General features: G+C 38.0%; 1 long non-coding RNA gene across 1 annotated transcript in view; it reads right to left on the reverse strand.

Moving 5' to 3' along the window:
- Nucleotides 1-6,159: 6,159 nt before the first annotated feature.
- The window catches only part of LOC120804775, a 139,099-nt gene continuing 127,579 nt past the window's right edge, over nt 6,160-17,679 (reverse strand). The window contains exons 2-3 of the long non-coding RNA XR_005709483.1: nt 11,451-11,606; nt 6,160-6,425 (exon numbers count right to left, since the gene is read on the reverse strand). This is a non-coding gene — a long non-coding RNA (uncharacterized LOC120804775). The remainder of the gene's footprint in view (nt 6,426-11,450; nt 11,607-17,679) is intronic.

The following is a 17,679-nucleotide window of genomic DNA, read 5'->3' on the forward strand; positions in this document are numbered from 1 at the left end:
TTAAGTTGTGAAGGTTAGGTTAGGGTGTGGGGCTGGGAAATGCATTATGTTAAAGAGTGCCCTCAAAAAGATAGAAGTACAATTTGTGTGTTTGTTTGTGTGTGTGTGTGTGTGTGTGTGTGTGTGTGTGTGTGTGTGTGTGTGTGTGTGTGTGTGTGTGTGTTTGACTATGTATACATACCTCGTATTGTTAGATGAATGTTAGATAAATGGACAATTGACGAATGGAGAAAGACCTATTTGGGCGCAAGGCTAAATGATATTGGCCCTAGTTTCCATGGTAGCTAATTTCAGTGTAAATCTGTTTTGTATGTGTCGAATTATAGTGTTGGGAAGCAAAAAGTGAGGAGGGTCAGGATGCAGACGAGAAGACGACCTTAATGACTTAAACAATGGTTATGTTGCTTTTTTTTTAATACAAATAAATACATGAAATCAGTACACAAATACAGCTAAGTGAAGCCGTGAGTGACTGCATAATACTAATTGGCAGATGAAGGCAGATATATAAAAAAATAAACCAGTTGGTATACAGTAATGTGAGATCTACTGTACATCACTAGAGATAATTTGCTGTTTGAAGATAAAATGTACCCTAATTTTAAACTGCTATCATAGATCAAGGTTTAATTCACCTGTCAAAAATTAGTTTGGGTAAAATGCTTCATGTTGCACTCAAGGGACTCCAACTTTCAGTCACACAGACTGGACACGGACTACACAATATAAAGAATAATGGACCTATCAGTACAGCCCAATCAGATTGTCTTAAGGAAGTCTGAGGCAACCCTTTCTCCTAAAAATTATGTTAGTGTACAATGAAACTGCAACAGCAAATGTATTGTAGGAAACTTATTTATATTTTTCTAAAGAAGGAAGCGTTACATTTATCAACAGCTGCGGAGTTGCCACGAGGTGGTTGGGGTGGACAGTGATTGTACAAAGTGCACAACTGTCACACCAGAGTCCAGGGTTCACAACCAATAGGTTTAGGCAACAAAATCATTTTTGTTAAGGTTAGGGAAAAATTGTGGTTTGGGTTAAATGTAAATAAACATGTTGTGTCTGAAGTCACTGTGACCTTTTTTTTGTATTAAACCAGACCACAATTTTTCCTTAATCTTAAAAAACGTGCTGTGAGTGCCTCAACATAACCATAAAAAAGGTTAATAATGCTGTAGCCACTACAAGTGGATACTGTACTACAACATCGGATATTTTGACTGAACGCAAACACGTCGTCTGTGAACATTTTACTGATATTATCTGTATCAACATTTTTTCGACTTGCCAAATATAACAACATATCCTCACTGTGTTAATAGAAAACATAATCCATTCGCAATTACGTTTCCTACAAAAATGTATTTACTGTTGCAGTTTCACTGTATATGAACATAATTTTTAGAGGAAAGGGTTGGCTTTTCTGAGAAGCTAGACTGTGCTTTGCAAACCTGGTCATATTACCATGTGACTTTCACTCCAGTGAACCAAACTGCTTTCAAAATACAAGGATGGTCTTTTTTGTAGGGCCTCCCACATAAGTAGGATAAACACAGACACAGTTTCCACAAATTAAACCAACAAAATGTATTTATGGTAAAATTTTATATGCGAAATAGTCATTTATTGAAGGTAAAGTAAAGCTTTGCAGAAGTGAAATGGAGTGCTGCAAAAGGGGGGACTCTTTTGCCACTTTATATTCCAACTTTAATGACCTAATTCCCCCCCTCATAGGCATAACCAGGACCAGTAATCAGTAAAAGATTTTAATTTCTTCAGGGTTAACATCTTTTACATGTCTTCTGTGTCATGTCATGATTCAGGACACTGAAATCTTGTCGTGTTAAATAAAATAAATTAAATAATGCTAATGAAACATTCACTATAGAGCCCACAGATTCAACATGGGGAGCTGGTTGAAAATACTGCACTTTTGAAATAAGGATTTGCTTTAGTATAATCAGAGAAAGGCTTTAAATGAGTTTCCATTTAAGTGAAGCATGCTGGAGATCTTCTACTACTCTGTGGTAGCGAGTGCCATATTATGTGCTGTGGTCTGCTTGGGGAGCAGCATCGGTGCCAGAGATGCCAGCAAGATCAATAAACTCGTTCTCAAGGCTGGGACTAACAATGGTCAGAACCGGGAGACGTCTGAGTAAGTGAGGAGCAGGAGGTCATTGACCAAACTGCTCTCCATCATGGACAATCCATTGCCCCCCCCCCCCGATACACTGCAGAGACAGTGGAGCTCGTTTTTTAACACTCATTCAGCTCTGCTGTCACAAAGAACGTGGCAGAAAATCATTCCTGCCATTCACTGTACAACACCTCACCTCTGTGGGACAGGTGAACACACCGCTGCACTACCATCTTCACATACTGTCTATATCATACTTTTACTGCATTTATTACACAGCTGAAAACAATACCAGGCCCAGTGTCGTGGCTGGTAACTGGAGACCATTTTGCAATAGGATCACAACAGCCCCGCTTTCTGATGCCACTGTGTGCCTCCAACCTAGTGCTTTGACTTTTCTGCTGGTACTGACATTCCTCTTTATGTTTGGATTACAAACTGAGACTCAAACAGAGGAGGGGGCCTTCTAAATCTTTTAAATGCCACATTAATGTTTTATGAACAGGGACGATCATCTAACGTTGTAATATTCTGAAGAAAAATTCAAAATGCCCTGATTGCAAAACTGAAGTCCTTCATTTCTTTGCATTCTGAATGAAAATATGGCTGCAAAAACAGATGAGGCTAGAGCGAGTGAGAGAGAAACATTTTGGGTAGATGAAAAAAAATATTCAGGATAAGGAGGATAAGTTAAAATTTAAAAAGTGCTGCCCTTTAAGTATGGAGTTTTGTGTTTGGTAATCTGTTGATATTATCACAGTGTGCTCCTCAACATGACAGTCTGATTTAGTTATTCTCATCATTCATGCAGTCAAGTGTTTCTCACACCCTTAAGGCATTTGTTTCATGCTGACTTTAGCACTATACCACATCGTTCCTGTGAATCACAACGAGTTCCACTGTGTCAGAACAGATAAACTGAAAAGACGACAAATATTCTAAATATAAATTTCAGTCACTCTAATCCATTGAAACTTTAATTAAGAACTTAAGATGATGGAGTGTTTTATTATCATCTTTATACACATCCCATTTTGCATGAGCAGGCCGTATTAATCTTCACCACTACTGAAGCATTTCCTTACCACAATCCTTTGTATCACATTATTACATCCAAATATTTTAAGGGGAAAAAAGGTCATTTAAAAAGGGGTAAGTTTATACATATATACCTATGTTGAACAACACGAGGACTGCAGAATCCATACAAGCTGGAACTAAATCCCCCGTCTTTTGCCACCGTTTCCCTTATTTTTGAATTGGTTTACTGCTGTATTGGTTTACTGCTGTTTTGTTGCAAGTGAAAAAAGTTAAAAGGAAACATGCCTCACCACGGTATCCTATGTGCATTCTCTCAACTCTGTCTATAAAGTATCACAGCAATGAATATTGTACAATGCCTTGTCAGTGTCACTGTAATCCTCAGAAAGTTGACCAAACTGTAAGATTAAAGAGGGAATTTACTTACACTATCAACACAGACACATGTAGTGCAGCGCTTGTGGTTTAATGTGTTTCACTGTGTACGGAGTCTGTTAAATGAAAAACGAAAGTTTCAAGAAAGCCATTTTATACTCTCTCTGACCAGTCGTGGCTTGCAACAAAATGTCTGATGTCCAAGGCGAGCCCGTCTGACTCGGTGCGATGTTGGGTGCTGTCCGTGGTGCTGAATATTCTCAGCACCCATTTACAGTAGATGCACAAATCTGACATTTTAAGAAAAAACTAATAATAAAAATGACATGTAAAAAAAATGATCAAAGGCTTTGCAGGAGAGCTGTAAAGAACAACTATTTTCCTTATTGATTAATCAGTGACTTAAATTGCTACCAGTTAAAAATTGGTAGAGATTAATTTTCTGAACTATTAATCAACTAACGATTCCCATACCACTTGGCAGGTTAGTATTTATACTTTTAATTGATATTTATTAGAAAAGATTTTTCTCCCCATAAATTGCCAATCTTTGTTCTCCATTTAGAGCTGAATTTTGCAGCTGTCTACACTGAACACTGTACTGTTTTTTCCTGTGTGTGGGGCAGTGTGTGCATAAATGCAGCTATGCTTCTTGTGTGTCAAGATTAAGCCGAGATGAAAAATAAGCTGAGACAACTATTGAGTTCCCTCCCTCCTGTGGTCTCCTCTTGCCCACCCCTCCCCCCCAAATAGACTGTTATCCAATTAGGTGACTCTCATTGCTTTAATCGATGGAGACATTAACGGGCACACACGTACGTGCATACAAACACACACACACAACCTGTTCTCTAAGTAATGTCTAGCCCACTTACTATGTAGAAAGGGTGATAGGGTGCAGGGAGTGAAATGTGAAAAATGTGAATATAAGTGACACGAGCAGATCAGGAATTGAGTACCATGTAGGAGGACAAAAGGGAGTGAGGGAGAGAGGGCGTGTGATTTAATCCAAGCCCCGTCACATACCTGAGAGAATTCTGTACACACACACACACACACACACACACACACACACACACACACACACACGACCCTTAGGGCAGAGACGACAGTAAATCATCTGGATAAAGCATTTAAACAGATAATTCTCTTTTAAATTAAAATCTTATTGAACAGCTCTCGCTTCAGTATAATAGTTCTATTGCTTCGTTGTTAAGGGGACTTTTTTTTAGAGAACAGAGGGCAGTCCTAATTTAGTGCTGCAGCGGTACAAGGTGGACATAGATGTGGAGACTAACACGGAATCCCTCTTTGTCTTCTCAATTCATACTAGTACCGATCCTCTGATTTTTATTTAGATATTATTTTGTCACCATGTCTCATGGCTGTGTGTATTACATATAGGTATGGGTCAGACAGTGAACTGTGCTAAATTTAATTTAATCCTAAAACAATTTAGTAAAACTAAATTGAAACTCGAAAAATTCATTTATTTAAATGGAAGGTCCTATTCAGTAAAGGCTTTTGCACAAGGGTCGTGCAAATACTGAGAGTATGAAAAGTGTGACTGGTTGTACATTCCACTGGATTCACTGAGGTTAACAGTATTTGCGAGCGTCACTTTGGTGTGGAACATCCTGCACCTGTGACAATAATTTAACAGACCTGCAAACAGTGCAGGTGTTTTAAAAATTTGAATTAACCTTGATTCTAATTCTTTTTTTTTCCCAAAAACTCGAATGAGTTTGTTTGAACAAGTTTATGTTCATTAAGTTCATTGAATTTGATGTTCAATAAACGCAAATCACTGAAAGCTAGCCGTTGCACGCGTTTGATCATACATTTGGCTGCATTTACCTCTATATTTTACTGGGAGATCATCCCTCCACCCTCCACTCTGAGCTTCTGCTGGACCTGCTGCTCTCTCTCCCTTTCACACTTACCCACACCAGTTGAGAGGGTTTTATGTACTGTACTGTTTTTAGAGGTCACTTTTTTCTTTTGGAAGCATATTACTTCATTAGTCAGTATTTCTATTCAGCATTATTATATTATGATTTTTGCTTTCTCTTTTTCTTTTTTTTTAGGGTTGTTGACCTCTGATTAATCCAACCACTGAATTACACCTACTGAGCTCTGAGTAAATCTGGTGCTAATTATACATAGATTGCCTTTTTTACAAATGATTAGCTACGCCAATCCTTTAAAGAACCCCCTGAGAGCCAGGACAGATTTGATTTCTCTACCTACACTTTCAACACCAACTGCAGTACATGGCATGTCTTGTCAGCAGAATCTAGGCTAATGAAATGTAACATATTATTTTTTAATTCATAACTAGTTGCTGTAATTTCAAGAAACACATGCACAAAGGGGAAGCAATTTTAGGCAATTTTGAAAACATGTCAGTCATCTTGTAAGGTCAGAGAGTTCAATTCTCTGCCTAATATAGAAAATGCACAGCTTAATAGTATACCAAGCAAAGCAGCTGACACAATAATACATGAGAGACATCAGAGACAAAGACAACCGATTTCCCAGCCAGGTTACCAGTTAGCTAGACAAATACACAGATAGACAGGCAGACGGGGAGACAGGCAATCAATTCATCAGCCAGCTAACTACACGAACAGACGGACAAACAGAAAGACCAGCAGGCAGACTGGCAGGGAAATGAGCTAGGAGGTCTGTTCAGTACCAGGCAGACAGTAAGACAGGGAAGTACTCATTGTACCACCCACAAATTTGGACAGGCCAGTCAACACACTGAGGGATTTGGAGGTCCACAGGAGTTTAATCAGTCAGGGATGAAAAAAGCAGAAATGAGAAGCAAAGCCAATTTGACTTTGAAAACTAGCCAGTTGAAGTCCTAAACAGAACAAAACAAAACAAAAATAAATTAGTGGTATTTCATCTTCCCTTAATAAACACAGTACTGCCAATAGATACTATATGCTCTTGAGAAACTAACTCAAATTCTCCCCATGAACTTTCTATGGAAGCCAACAGTACTTGACAGAGGTGTGTCTGGCAGTTAGGACTTGTGACTGTGTCTACATTTATGAATGTGACGTATGATATTGGTGAAAAATAATGTGCACAACCAGCAGAAAAGCATTTCTTGAACTGAAAAAAGGTTAAAACAAGAAGTTGCAGAATAATCTGACACAAATAGCAGCTCAAAATACACGCAAATGTAAGAAACACTAAACATGTAAGGAACAAAAGAGACTGAAAACGACACATACCACAGGACTCAGAAACATGCTGTTGGCTCAGTCTGCTCAGCCAAAGAGCAATTTTAAAATGGGGGCTCCTGCCTCACATCTCTCTTTACTCATTGTCTTTATTTCACTCAATGCTGATATTCTAAATGAGACACTTGAAATGCAGGCTGCTCCCTGTCCTCAAAATAAAAAAGGAACAAACAGACAGACATTGAGCCTGCATGCACACAGAGCCCAAATAATACAAGTACTCAGGTTGGGATTCAAAGAATTACAGCTTGACTACTAAAGAAATCTGCAGAGCCCTTATATCAAACAACAGCCTTAACAAGGCTCTTAGAGATGCACAAACACACATACACCCATACACCTACAGTACATCCACACAAGATCATCCAAACTAATCTCTTAAAAAGAAATACACTCAGGGTTTGGCCACCATTGTTTGCAGGCTGCTGCCTGTTTGACTGAAATGCAAACAAGCTCATAGATATATTATCTACTCTTTCTTTCCCCTCTCTCTCTTCCCCTCTAATGTAATGTTTCTTTATGTTTTATGTTTGCTTTATGTATCTTTATGTTATGATAATGGGACCTTTGTATTTGACTATTCACAATTCACTGAATAACTGAGGAGATACTATATTTTTGGCATTTTTCAGGATGCCTCTTTAAATCCACTGGTTTTGGTTTGCTTAATAAGAGAATTCTGGCAAGACGTGAGAATGGTATACGATTATCAAGTTTAACCAGAACACTTGCAAAGTACTATGGAATAAAAAAGTTTTAATATAAAGCAGGTTTAGTCAGATTTTCTTCCCTGTTTATTTTAACGATTATTGTTAGTGAGATATTTGGTACTGAATGGATGACTGCTCATCCTGCCATGATGTAAATCTTCTTTTGTGGCTTTGCAGTGCAGGCTATCAAATTGCAAATTATCATCTATTTGTGTATCTTGGAAATAGGCTTTAGTAGAATTTTTGTTACCTTAAAATGAATAGCCACTTACAAATGTGTACGTATAGTTTGCTTATCTAATTGATTATCTAATTGATTTTGGTGCCATATCATGCATCATTGTTGTTCAAAAGAAAGGTTTGATGGTGCACAGGAAAGGCTTGAGATGTCAACCATATGCCACAATCACTGAATAGAATAGACTCATTAAAAAATAAAGAAAGAAATATAGGTTTCCCTTTGAGGCTGACTGATGAATTTGGTCTGGTTTCCCGGTAAAATGGCATAATTTTTTAGTATGCATGAGCATCAGAGGAAGGGAATTAAACAAAAAGCAAATGAACAATGTGCAGCTGTATCACACCAATATGTGAGTACTTAATTTGCCCCTTCTCATACCTTCTGTATTTTGGTTAATTCCCTTTTTTATGCTGAATGATTTAATTCCCAAAGGCAGCCAGCCAGTCATAAAAGCTCAAACAAACACGAATATTCGGGCAATGATCACTTTATCATCCCATTTTACTTTGTGCCAACATACTTAGCTGCCCCGTCAGAAGCTTATGCTCAATGTTTCCCCAATCATGGATACTGGTCCGCATGGGTAGCAGTTCTGCAGCAGCCTGTTTGTCGGACCAGTAAGCTCATCCCTGCTTGTAATACTGTTTCTTGCATTAATAAATCAATTTGGTGGTTCCTTTCAAGCTGTCTTCTTATGTGAATGTCTATGTTCTACAGAAAACATTTCTTTTTACACTGAAGACATATACAAGTATGAGTCAACACTGACATTTGTGAATAAAACTATTAGAATTTCTCATAAATCATCAAGAAAAGGAAGAAGACAATATGCTGGTTCAGAAAACACTTTTGGATGACTATAAACCAGAAAAACAAACTAATTAGCCACTCACACACTGTAGCTGAAAAGAATGTGTGTGACACATCCTTTGTATTGGCAGATAAGTCATTAGCAATGCAGGCAATGCCAATACGAGTGCTGTTACTATTTATTGCGGCATTTTGTAATTTGGATTATTTCAGGATTAAAACGGTTTCAGTGATGAAGTTAATGTGTCATTGAAAGTTGCTTCACTGTCAGATGTACTCAGGATTTAGTGTTTGCTTTGTTTGAATATGGGGGAAATGTACACAAGCTTGTTTGAAGTAGAAATTCATTTGTTTTCAGCTCTTATTTCTTTGAATTACAAATCATTGGGAGTTGAGTTCGGAAAAGTGGGGCGATTGGTGGTCCCAGCCTACATGTGCATGTATTTTGTGTTTAACTAAATGTTTCTTTTCTATATTTTATTTTATGGTTGCTGTGTGTTTGTGCCTGCCCTAAAGCACTGAAAATCAGATCACTATAATACTACAGTGCCACCCAAACACTCATCTTCTCTTTCTCTCTCTGCCTATTTTAATGGCAGTCCTATGTTATCATTATTCCTGTAATGCTACATTTAACCTGCACACAGTATGTGTTGCAGCAAGTAAGACTGCTGCTAGCAGCTAAACAATTGTGTACAGAGCGAGCAAACTAACAAATAAAGCTGCTCTCATGACTGCAAATCCTAAACAGAAAGTTGATAGTTCCTTGTTTTGAGATGCTATGAAGCAGTCATATAATGTGACGGTTTTTGGCCGTTTTTTTTCTGCAACAGCGAGGCCAGCCCTATAAACGCAAACGACTGACTGAGCAATTGGCACAAAAAAATTCAATTGCTTCATTAGGAGGCAATTACAGGCAGTGTTACCAATTTAGCGTCTTTGTCACTAGATTTATGACTTTTTTTTTTACAAAAGAATCTAGCATAGAAGAGAGTCGCCACCTTTGCCCTGCGAACACGAGGTCTAGCTTTCCCTCCGCAGGCAGACCTCTCCATGCATCTCATTCAATTGACCGCACGGCAGCTGCTTATATGTGAATGAGTGTTTAATTTTCTCTCTAAGTGATCATTTTACAAGTTAATATAGCCAAAATCAGACGACATCACAGTTATAAAATCTGAATTTTAGCAGTACAGAGCAGCAGCTCCGAAATGTCTTGGAAGTGTCTGCAGTCTTAATGGGCCGCGTTTAACTCCTTATTTCATACCTGTTCCTTTGTCTGACAACAGAAATGGAAAAACATGCAGATGAGAACAGATTTATTGGGAATTGGGCTGTAAATGTGAGCACAGAGAGTAGGAGATAAGCAAAGAGATAAATGGCTGAAACCGGCTGACACTAGGCGGAATGTAAATATGAATCCAATCCAATGGACTCCAATAAATCTTTTTAATAAATGTGCAAAATTCTAAAATTCTGTTTTCACTTTGTCATTATGGGGTATTGAGTGCAGATTGATGAGGGGAAAAATTAATTTAATCTATTTCAGCATAAGGCTGCAACACGAAAAAGTGAAAAAAGTGATGGGGTCTCAATACTTTCTAAAGACACTGTATTTAGAGAGGTTAGTACAATTTACATCAAAACCTGCGTTTATGTCAGCAAATGTAATATGTAACAATATATTACATTTGCTGACATAAATGCAGGTAGATAGTGTGTATGTACTATAAATCTGGTGAAATTTCATAAATTTACTTGGTAAATGTTTCCACTTTCCTGTTAATGTGAATGAAAAAAGATTAACTAAAGTAGGAAAGGCTCCTGTAGTCCCCAATTGCATTGCTGACCTGATTCACTAAATAGGTGTAACAAAACTGCTTCTCATGTGTACTGTCTAATGCTGCTCCTCTACAGCTGCAGGTCTTTTGCTGAATTAGTTAGATAATGATATCAAAAAATATTTGTTGAACTAGAGCATTACTAAAAGGTTTTTGACCTCATAAAGCTTTGTTACACAGGATTCATTCACAGTAAATGATCAATTTAGAATCAAGCCTGTTGGTTTTGGTTGTGAATCGACGGCAACATTATATAAACTCTTTTCCAGCCGTGCTTTGGCATATTCAAATTTATGCACACATGGATGAAAATGAGCTGTGTAGACCAGTGTATCCACTATTTGATGACCATACTGTATATCAACATTCCAGAGGCAATTTCTTGTCCAAACTCCATTTGCATGAAATAAGCCGACTGTCAACAACAATGTGCACCAAAACACAAAGTAAAGACAAAATAAATAATACACTGCCCCATCTTCAGCTGACTCTGTGATACAGATCAGGTCAGAGGACATGCAACCTATGCATGAAAAACTACGGAACAGTGAAGACAGAGACTAATTTTGTGACAACTTTTTGATGCTGTGCTTTAACATGATTTAATTTCACATGCCTCACGTTTCTCAATTTATTGAAGAGATCAACAAAAAGTAGAGATATCACCGTTGGAATCCAAATGCTACTGGGAGTATCCGTGGTGAACAAACTGTTCAGGGACATTTGAAAAATCTGACAACGCACAGAGCTGTGCTTAAAACAAGATCTGAACAAAAGAAAAACATCTTAATTGTTGCATGTTCCAGCCAAAGTGAAATTTGGAAATTGTGACAAGATGAATGTTGAAAGGGGCCTTTTCATTTCAGTTTTATGGGTCAAACCATATCCAGAAACAAATTAATATCCTCTTTTTTAAAATACGTTTATGTCAACACAAAAGAAATTTTGAAATCTTACTTCGAGACTGGCGCACCTTCTGGGTGCTGTTGCTCCCAGGCACAAATGTTAAAGACAACATATTTATTATCACCCCACCTTCTTGCACAGCCTGGAAGGGGTTGTTCCCATCAACGAATTCCACAGAAATGGTGATTTTCTCTGTCTCCAAGATCTCATTGTTCAAATTGAGATCTGCCACGGCAAGGCGAAACACCTCGTCATCTTTCCGTGCTGACTCATCAAAGATGGCACCTATTGAAAAGGTAGGAAGCAGAAAGGAAAAGAGGAAGCTATTACTCTGTAAAACAGAACTTTTTGAACAGAAAGCAGGGTAGAGACTAATCTAAATACGGCTTGCAGAGTTCTGTGAAATATTGTAAAGTAAAACACTTCCAGTTTTATCAACAAGAAGTTGCTAGACAGCAAAGTGTAAAAAAAATAAATAAATGATACCAAAGTTTACGATATGAAAATTTAAAATTCACTCAACATTTATCTAATATTCATCTAATTAACAACATATTTCAGACAAGATAAAAAAACAGGGTTCATGCCCAGCTTCCATTATCTATATCTTGTAGAGAATGTTTTCACTGGTCTAGTTTAAGGGGTATACAGTATTTACCAGTGGCTGATGACAACCTGAAAACAATATAAAATATGAGATGGTCAATTGATATGTCTGGAGTAATTAACGACCGCCGGAAACCTCCTTAAAACAACTCGCCGGCTTGTAATAAGCTATGTGATACTGAGGGCTGCAAAAGATAACCCGTTGGGTTCTCCAAATTTGGGAAAGAGAAAGCTGCATTGAAGAAAAGAAGGGGTCAGAAAGAAGGGGTGTGAGGAAGAAATGGGTCGACATCAGTTTTCACTCTAAGGTCAAACACTGCCCAAGGGCACACTGACTAAGCCAAAATGGTTGCTGCATGGGGAAATGGTAAAAGAAACAGGTGAGTGCCTGTATGTGAAGTGGAAGATAAAGTTCCCACTAGTTAATGCTAAATTAGTCCTAAAACAAATGTCAACTTGTAGTGTTGGTGTGACAGCATACTAAGGCAACATGGGGCGTTGACTGGCTGGTAAAGATTTGGCTTTTCCTTTGGTCTGTTACACTCAATTGACCATGTTTTATCTTTTTCTCTCTTTCTTCCCTTTTAGCCTCTCATTTCAACCCTGTTTATCCCCTGAATCCGTTGGACCACTAATTGTGCAAGCCAGTGCAGTGAGGCACTGCTAAATGTATTTCACTGACCAGAAAATAAGCCTCATATAGTATAAAGTGTGTGTGTGTGTGAGAGAGAGAGAGAGAGAGAGAGAGAAAGAAAGAGAGAGAGAGAGAGAGACAGAGAGACAGGTTGCAAATTCCATTAACAACCAGGCAGGCTACACTGGCTGAGGGCTGTTTTGTACCACATTTAGAAGACTGTTTAATTTTTTGCTTTAATTGGTCTCGTGTAGTTCAATGAGCAGAGTCTGGTGCAAATACCACAAAGGTTATGGTCTGAAATCCCACAGAGGCCAAAGTTACTGAGAAAATATGCTGCCTTGGTAGTGTAAAGTGTGGATAAAATCATCTTGAAAAAAGTATATATCACTTTAATATGACAAGATTAGTATTATAATTCCAGGGATATTCCTGATGTGTCCGAGAAACAAGCACTCCTGCTTAATTAGCTATAATAATGTGTAACTTATGCCCTGTGCAGGTTACTATGAAGTAATTTAACAGTATAAAACAATAAATTTAACTGACGCAGAAGAACCAAATGCAAAACCAACTGCTTTTTGAGGGCAGTTAGGAACAGTATGCTAACTGCCTCTTCATCATAAGGCCTCATGAAATATTTATCTTTCATTAATTTAATCCATCAGCATTTGGCAACTGTAAATAGCCTCCATTGATTGACTCTTGGTTGCTTTATAATCATGCAGTATAGATGAGGTGAGACAAACATTCCTAGACAAAGCGATAATGAATGAAACACAAAGACTCATTAACTATTCCATTAGAGATAAATTATGAATGGGGTTCCAATCAGCTTGAAGATGACACCGCCGGGGTAGGATTTGTACACATTTCAACTAGCTCTGTGACACAAGAGGACAATGTTAGGTTATGTATGTCTAGAGGACAAATGCATGGAGAAGAGAAGAGGAGAGGAAGAGAGAGGGATTGTATATTTGGCTTTAAACTAATGCTTTGGAGAGGAGGTTCAGCCAAAAGGTGGGCACATTTATTTACTAGTTTTTCAGAGCACTTAAAATCAGTGTTTTTTTGCACTTCAATGTATACACAGCATAAAAAAATATATCAAAATTGGAGAAAATAATTAATTAAAAAACAGAGTAGCAGAAAAAAAAAAAATTATATATATATATATATATATATATATATATATATATATAATAGCTCCTTTAATCATGCTTCCTAAATGGAGTTGCCATAGTAACCTTCCTCATGCTTTCAGACATATGTTAAAAACTGCCCAGTGCTGTACACTTGCTTCTCTGTATGTGGGTTGTTTTATCCGTTTCTCTCTTAGTAATATCCCACCAGGTCTGTATTTTTGTTGGGGGGGTCTAGTGGCCACAATGGACAGAAAAGAATATTAAAGTGGAATATTTGTCGTATTACTACTATTATTCAGTAATATTCTGTTTTTCCTTCTCTCTCTTAACCGCCTACTCTTTCTTCTCTATCTTTGTTAGCCTGTGCAGTAATTTATCAGCTACCTGTATGTGACTGAAAACCACACTCTTTAATCTAGGAACAGTAAGCAGGCACACCCAGCAGAAACACAGATATGAAAACCTGTGGGTGAGAGTGAGAGCTAAACAGACAATATGGTAGAAAGAAATGTCTACACTTCTACTAAACTTGTTTGAATCATCATCTATGTGTGAATTAAATCTCATTTTATGCCTAGGGGTATGAAAAAAATTGATATAAAAGTTACGTAAACACTTAAGAAACATTGTGGAACCTTTTAGTCCATTTAAAAAGGGTACCAATTTTGAATGCTTATATAGCCATTGTATGTTGGACAAATATTCTTAACATGTATTTTGTTATTTTCATATTGTGGAAAAGAAATCCATATATATGAATGTCTGTCAGAGAGAAAATTGAAGAAGAGAGAAGAGAAAGGAGAAGGGGTAAATGTCTGCTGTTCCCTGCCTGTTATTTTGGATCGACAACGTCACTTCATGCTGATTTACAAACACAGACGTGCACATAAACACACAACACACACAATCCTGGCTCTGCCACCTTTCCAGTAATGTGATGGTGAGCACAAAGGCAAACGTCACAACATAAATCAACCAGGAAATAAAAGCACTGAATCTTGCTTTACACAGACGCCCCAAGGGCGGGCACACATATGGGCAAATGCACAAACATACCCTGACAAAAATCAAAAAAACACACAAACATAATTTGCGCAGCTATCCTTGTTAGGACATGGACTTCCATTCATTGTGGACAGCCTAACCCAATCCCCAACCTGAACCTTAACCATAACCAAATTGCGCCTAACCCTAACCTTAAACTAATCTCAATTCACACCTTACCCCTAAGCTTAACCAGGACCTCAGAAATGATGTTTTGCCTCATTAGGACCAGGCTCTGGTCCCCATCAGGACTACTTGCCCAGACAAGGTCGATGTTTATACCGGAAAAGGTCCTAAAGAGGTAACAAAAATGTGTACACACCCACAAACACATACAAACGTCGAGCATGTGGGCAGCAACATTAAATCTGTTTCAAAACCCTCCCTTCAATGACAATGGCAGCATCAGCAACAGTGGTCAATTTGAATGGATGCAGCATATAAAATTAAAGACCCTAGATTGTTTGGTGAAGAGGTATTGATCAAATATCTGCCATTGGTCAAGTGTATGGTATTCATTTCCTAGTTCGATAAAGAGGTAATAAATAGCTTTTTTTTCTCTAGTTGCTGTCAAATAACCACTTGGGATTGATGAGGGGTGATGGAGATAGAAAGAAAATGACGAGGGGAATGTGTTGTCACAAGGGAGCACAAATAACTGAAAAAATCTTTTTTCTACTATAATGGTTTATTGTACTCTTTGCAATATCATGTTGTCTATTATTTTATTTACACTATTTGCTTTTAATTAGCGCAATTTCTCATGAATTAATTACCTACAACTTTTAAACTTTTATGCACTGATGAAGAAATTATGTAGAAAAAAGCTGCATCTATTGTACAATAAACTATTTTCAACTCTTTATCCTTGTGATTTTAAATTTGCTAAATAAACAGGACCATCTCCATCACAGACTCTTTGATATTTAACCTTGATGCAAGGGATCAAAAACATCATTAAACAGTTTCCAAAACAGGAAAACATGACTGAAAAAAATCATCCAAGATAAAAGGATGATAATGGGCTAATGAATCAATAAGGGGCCACACAGGTCTTCCAAGGGCTTTCATATCATCTTTATTTTTACCATGATATACTGAGCCGTGCACATTCTTAGAGTCTGAACAGAGCTTAACTCTCATTTACACAACTTTAACTGGAGTAATTTAAGTCTACAGCCAGGCTAGCAGCTCTGTGAGGCTGTGTTTAGGTACAGTATCTAAATGCTAACATCAGCATGCTATCCTGCTTACAATGATAATGCTAACATTTTGATGCTAAGGTGTAATATGTATCATGTTCACCATCATGGTTTTGTGTGTAAGAATTCCCACATTTACTAGTTAGCACTGAAAATAATGTACAGCTGAGGTTGATGGGAATATCAATAGTTTCATAGTGAATTGTAGTCATAAATCAAATTATTGGATACATGGAAATTTTGAGATCATGTTGCTAGCTGAAAAATGAAAGGATCGCAAAAGTGATTACGTATGTTTATATGTGTATGTGGAATATACCAACAAACTGTATGTGCTATGTGTGTGTGTGTGTGTGTGTGTGTGTGTGTGTGTGTGTGTGTGTGTGTGTGTGTGTGTGTGTGTGTGTGTGTGTGTGAATAGCTGCATGACAGAGGGATGCCTGACATTCCAGTTAATCCCCCCTGTGTATTAATGAAGAAATCTCCAAGGTAACCTGATTTGTGCAAGAAAAATCTTTCTCATTTTCCTACTTTTTTCACCCTCTCTTCTTTCATTATAGGCATGTAAATTAATTTGCTCCATTGTTAAGGAGGCAAGCAGCCAGGAGAATTTGTAGTCATAGTTCAGCGGCACTCCAGTCTTTGTCACACTGTCACACAAAGCTGTGCCATTGCTATCTCTGCCATATCTCTCTCCCTTCCTTACCTTTTCCCCTTGCCTTACATGATGGAACTCAGCCTGTTCCCTCCTGTGGAGAGACCTACTTTATACATCCAGGGCTTTCCTCCCACACAAATGAACCTACTTTGAGTAGGTAGAGGATTTGCTTTGTGTCTCCATTCAATAGCCAGCAAGCTGAACAAAATTTGGTAGGAACCAATTCACCTAAGGCACGTTTAGAACCAGTCCCTCGGCATGCAACCAGTAGAGTTAAGGGAGGACAAAAGACAGACAATGTTTTTCATTGTTTCCCTCCATGTCAACTCCTCCTTGTCACCTCTTGGCCAGTTCTGGCCAGGTCCAGCTTGTTTGCAAACCACAACTGACTCAGCTCCAGTCTAGTCAGACTTGCCTAGGATCTTAAAACAGTACAGCTGGTGGCTTAGAGCCAGACGTTAGAGTATATCTAAGCCCTAGCCAAGGTACAAGTAAGTAATTATTAGGCTGATAGCAATGCCCTGTCTAAATGACCCAAGTTGTATATTAAGTGTACCAGTGTATTCCCTTGAAAGCTTTTGCGCAATGACTGCATTTTGCTGCTCCTCCATATTCTCCTTTATATCAACATGTTGCATTAAAAATAAATAACTCCCTGCTTTGCAGCTATAAATGTTCAACTAATCCCCCTGTTTTTGTCAATTTCCTTATTTCCTTACTTCCACATTCTACAATTCACCACTTTTATCCCCTTATCCCTGATTTCTTTCTCCATCTGTCTCTTCTCCTCTTTCCTTTAATATAACCACCTTACCCCATTATCTTTTTTTCTGCTGTTCTACTTTATAGTTTCGTTCCACCTATTCATTGCTCTCCTCTTCTCCATCACTCCTTTACCAGACCCTTGATCCCTTTCTACCCATTTTCCTTTTTCTTCTCATTTACTGTATCTCCATCTCCCAGCCTTTTTGCTCCTCAATTCTCCCTATCTCCACGCACCCTTCCTGTTTTCGACATCCTTCTCTTCATACTGCCATTTCCCTAAGCATCACGCTACTCACTATCCCTG

This window comes from Xiphias gladius, chromosome 19 (assembly GCF_016859285.1).
Source record: "Xiphias gladius isolate SHS-SW01 ecotype Sanya breed wild chromosome 19, ASM1685928v1, whole genome shotgun sequence".
NCBI lineage: Eukaryota > Metazoa > Chordata > Actinopteri > Istiophoriformes > Xiphiidae > Xiphias > Xiphias gladius.